Source organism: Saimiri boliviensis, chromosome 12, assembly GCF_048565385.1.
Source record: "Saimiri boliviensis isolate mSaiBol1 chromosome 12, mSaiBol1.pri, whole genome shotgun sequence".
In the NCBI taxonomy this organism is placed as follows: Eukaryota; Metazoa; Chordata; class Mammalia; order Primates; family Cebidae; genus Saimiri; species Saimiri boliviensis.
The window spans coordinates 108,886,257-108,891,223 of record NC_133460.1 but is presented as its reverse complement, the minus strand read 5'-3'; the positions used below and the strand labels follow the sequence as shown (position 1 = coordinate 108,891,223).

At 53.7% G+C, this 4,967-nt stretch overlaps 1 protein-coding gene across 2 annotated transcripts in view; it reads left to right on the top strand.

The window, feature by feature from the left end:
• The first annotated feature begins 1,636 nt into the window (after window positions 1–1,636).
• Window positions 1,637–4,967, top strand: part of FAM53B (family with sequence similarity 53 member B) — a 119,872-nt gene continuing 116,541 nt past the window's right edge. The window contains exon 1 of one of the 2 annotated variants that reach the window (XM_039465025.2): window positions 1,637–1,719. The gene's annotated coding sequence lies outside the window, so the exon portion shown is untranslated. Of the gene's footprint in view, window positions 1,720–2,222; window positions 2,282–4,967 lie in introns of those variants that run through there. The other variant, XM_039465023.2, reaches the window with a different exon arrangement.

Genomic DNA, 4,967 nt, shown 5'->3' with positions numbered 1-4,967 from the left:
AGCTCTCAAAGGCTGAGGTGATTCTGTGACATCAGATGGCTTTTGGGAAACACTGAGTCTTTCTGTTAAGCGTAGCAACATTCTCAGATTATTCCTTCGGCCGCCTTTTGTTCATCGGTTCTTGGTTCTTGCTACTTTCAAGATTGGTCCTTAATGCATTTTTAAAAAGCAATGAATATGGATAAGGATATCAATATCTTAGTATTCTGCACTGTGTATATTAGTTCATTTTGGCTTTCTTAGGATGAACTGACTCTATCCCACATCATGTAACTTGAATAGACTCACATCCTTTCCATTTATTGCTGTCCATTCTAATCATGCAGCAAAACTCAGTGGAGTGAGCTGTAGTATGAAAGGAGTTTATGCTTTTCTGAAAAGAATGGGTCCAGTGTGATGATATTCTGAAATATTTCAACAATAGCCATGAAATATAATAGTTTCCCAAGTGCACAAAGCTCAAGAAGTTAATTGTTCATTTATGTTTGATACTGGGATTGAAACATTGGATTAAAACCAATTAAATGTTCCTAGAAGCAACAGAAAAAGTTTCCTGATTTATGAATAGAACCATTCAAATGGCGCAGACACAATCCATGTAAAGTATATGAGGTGTTTTGTTTTTTTGGTAAAGGAGAACACAAAACAGGCATAGGGAGTTTTTAAAAACCTTCTCTTTAAAAATCGCTTTTTGGATACAAGGTCAATAAAATAACATACACCAGTAGGAAGGAGTAATGGGAAATCTAGGGCTTCGCTTCGCAAGGAAAACAATCCCCTCCCCCAGGTGAGCAGCACAATGAGAATACTCTGCTTATTCTATCAGAGTTACATTCCTGAACTTAAGTCAACATCCTAAGTTACAGAACTAAACATGCTCTGCCTCTGCTTAGCAACCACAAATCCTTCCTTCGCCAGTTGCATGTATTTTGGATGTGGCTTCTGAAGTACACATTCCTTCGTTTTGATCAGCGCCCCGAGTTAGGAAACTTGCGCTTTATTTTTCCAAACCGTGACAACACTTCAAGGTCCCCCCCCCCCACCCGCTAGCCCGCTGTCCTGCAAGCCACTGAAGTGATCGTTTCTTTTAAACCTCGGCACCTAACAACCCGGAAGCTTGGACGCCTGAAGCCTAGGCGGCCCAGCGTTTTCATCCCGGCTCGTGCAGGGGACGGGGAGAGAAGCCCGTAGGGCCCCTGGCGCGGGGCCCGGGCAGCCTCTGTGGCGCGGCCCAGGCCCGGGGCCACTTCCCGCGTCCCCGGGCTTCGCAGGCGGGAGCGCGGCGAGCGGCGCGCGGCTGAGCCCGCAGGACGCCCTCTAGCCCCGCCGGCGGCGCGCCGCGAACCCCCCACTCCCCGCCCACTGGCGGCTGCGCGCGCTGCACACTCGCCCGCCGCCGCACGCCGCCGCCGCGCCGAGCACCCGGGCCCGCGACGCCGCCCGCTGAGCGCCGGGCCGAGTTCACGCAGCCGCGGTCGGGCGGCCCCGCGGCGGCGGCGGGCGCAGGCGGCCTGGCCGGGGCAGGTTAAAAGGACGAGTTGCAAACACTTCAGGAAGTGACAAGTCGATTTCCTCCTCCCCGGGAGCCGCTCGTACAAAGCGCTCGGCGCCGGCAAGCGAGCGTGCGCGCGGCGGACGCGCGGCGGGCAGCCCGGACGACTTGGCGAGCGCTGGCGGTGACTGCGCGGGGTCCGCGCCCGGAGCGCCCCGCCGCGCACAGTAAGCGACCCGGGGCCGGGCGGCGGCGGCGGTGGCCGGGGGGCTGGTCCCGGGCGAGGTCCGGGCCGTGTGCGTCCCGGCCGCCGGCTGGAAGGAGCCCAGCTTGCGTGCGCAATGGACTTGCCTTTTTTTTTTTTCTTCCTGATGTTGCTGGTTTCCTTTTTTTTCTGCCTTATTTCGCGTTTGGGTTGGGTCGGTTTGTTTCTCTGAGCGCTCAGTCTCACCCTTGATTGCAGGCGTGGGACTTGTCAGAGCACAGGCATGGGGACGAACCAGCCTGGCTGCGGCGGAAAAGTCTAAGCTCCCCAGGCCAGGGCGGGCGGGCGCTGGGACGGCTGCGCCCTGGCGTGTCCTCTCCGCGTCTCGGCTTGAGCCCGGACTCGCCGCTGCGGCGGAGGCGCAGAGCCTCGGGAGCCGGGCGGCCCCATTTCGCCCTGAAGTTCCCGCATCGTTTGCAGGCAACTCTTTTGTTCGCGGAAGTTTGCACCCGCCACCCCCGGGATGCGGGCGCGAGGCGGCGGGCTCCACTGCTGCTGGACTGTCCGGGGCGGTCAGGATGGGGGTGAGGGGGGCGTTCTGTCCCGGGCGGGGGAAGCCCGCGGGGTGGCCACGGCTGGGGCTTGCGGAGTGGGGGCGTCCGCGCCGGCGTGGCTTTTGCACATGGCGAGAAGGGCCGTCCGGCACAGGCACACTGGTCGAGTCACATTTTTGCCAGTCTTGGATTTTGCAAGCCCGTGGGAGTCGGGTTCCCAGCTAAGGGTTTCCCATGGTGGGGCAGAGACGAAAGAAGCGAGGACACCCAGAATCCATGGAGGGTTTGCGGTTGGTGTCCCAAGTGTGTTCTCGCTCCCCCCTTCCGTGCCCCCCACGTCCCAGCCCCCAGCTTTCTACCCCGGTCTTCGGACTTGGGGAACAATGCTCGTGGTCCGGGCCGGGGCGCCGCAGCAGCGACGAATCGCGCGGACTGGTTTGCCCGGGTCTCGCGTTCGGACACCCCCTGAAGCCAAGCTCCTTCCATCTGACCGCCCGGGCTCATTAACACGTACTGTACTTAGGAAGATGGTGAACAAAGAAAAGCTCTTTGCTGCGTTTGATGAATGGGATTCTGCCTCCTATAGGCCACACTCCGAGTCTTCCATACGGTACAATGTCCGGACTCGGTGGTGTTAGGAAAGTGGCCCCCGGAGTGGGTTGCATTCCGAGTCCGGGATTCTGGGGTGGGCATTTGTGCCGCCGCCTTCGCCGCCGCGCTCGCCTCGTAGGAGCGGGTGCAGATGGAGCCAGGCTGACGGTTGTTCAACAGGAACAAATGTTTGTTGAATTGTTGGATGGTAGAGAAAAAGGACTGTTTCCTATTGACTGCTGCAGGAGTTGGAATGGCATTGTTTATTGGCCTGGGAAGCCAGGCAAGCGTCTTGTGCTGCTTACAACATATTAGCAGACTTCCAAATGACATGCTAGCATATGTGTTCCCAGCAGTCCCCACCGGCTGGCAGGGAGATTCCTACTTGCTCCAGATCCTGGACTCCTTTAAAAGATGCCACCTGGTTTGAGGACTTGGGAAGGAATGGCGTTAGCCGACCAGGTGAAACTCAGTGTTTCTTATTAGGCCAGGCTTTGGTTTCATTTTAATGTATCTACTTAAGAGTAACTTGTGTCAGTTACAGTTTTGATACTGAATCGAAGGGCTACAGGGTTTTTTTTTTTTTTTTTTTTTTTTTTCCCCCTCTCTGGCTGTGGACTACATAAACAGCTACTTGTCCCAACTGATAGTCCCATTCAGTGGGAAGGTTTGGATCAGGATTGGTAGTCCTTGACTCTGTGTCTGCACTTGGCTGTCACCCATCATGCCACCTGGGAGGGTGCCGATCCAGCTTCCAGGCGCTTTTTCAGGTTAGAATCTAGCTAAGGAGAGGCTTGGGGAAGGCCTGTATTTTTTTCTACCAAACGTGCCTTCAGAGAACGAGGCGATTTGAATTCAAAAGTATTTGCCCAACAACTTCCTATTTTTTTTTTTTTTGAGAAGGTGAGATTCATGTGCAGCCATTTTACTATCAGTTTTAAATAGACACTGGCAACCTCACTGCTGCAGAAGTGGACTTGAATGTTCCAGTCTTCTCAGGACAAAGTAGAACATCACTATTTTCTTTCATAATGTTTTAAATCAGTTTCTCCCTTCTCTTTTCAACTTAGGGTATGTGGCACGTGGCATTTTGGAAGTTGCATGAAGTTTTTTTGGAACGAGCTTTATGATACCTTATTGTCATCATGGTGGTTAGGCTTAATTGACATTTTATGGGAAGCCCTGGTATTATTTCCTGGGCTCTTTCTGTTTCCATCTTTTAGTCTTTGCCTTCCCCCTTGTTGATTCCCTCACTGTCCCCTAGCCTCCCCATCCCCCCGTTCCATTGAAGCCTAGTGGGCTTGAGTTCCTTTAAGCGGGTCCAGTGAGCAGGCGCCTGACCCCTGATTGAAGCTCAGGAAGGGCCAGCCTGCTCTCCTCCCCTTCTGGAGGCCAGAGAGGAGAGAGCTGTGTTTGAATGTTAGGAGCTGGCAGCAGGGGACGCTGTGGAGCTCTTTTAAAAAGCACACCCTTCTCACCCACCGCTCTCTCCATGAGCCCTGAGGACTGAGCTCTAGGCCCACCGTCGGATTTTTCAGTTGATGTTTTATCTGGGCATTGTCACTTTCTGCAGTTAAATTGCACACTGTATGGAAAACTTTTTGTTCTTGACCTTAAATAAAAAGACTGAAATAAGCAGATACTCAGATCAGCACAACCCCCATCATTACCACCACCATGCACACCTCTCAGATGTGTAATAAAAGAAACCTGCAGGCATAATTTGTTATGTAACATGTTGATAATACACGTTTCGGTTTTCAATGGAACCCAGATGTGGAGGGACTCTCTTTAATTGATCCAGCAAGGGGGAGACTAACAGATTAACTAGTCCTTGCAAACCCCAGTGGTGTTTTGTTTTGTTTCACTTTAGGGGAGAATCCTAAGCTCAGGGCTTTGGAGAGGTTTTCACCCTCAGCTTCTGCTTTGCTGCAGCTGTCCTTTTTGTCAGACTCTTCCTCTCTTGAAAGAACCGGTTTGTTGCCAACGCGAAGCACGTGGCTGGGGCTGGTGGGGCTCGGCGAAGCTTAGCTCTGCTGGCCTCTCCTCCTCCCTACCTCGTCCAGCTGCTGCCCTCTTGTCCACTCTACTGAACAGGGCCGGGGTGGGGGGGGGGGGACATGGG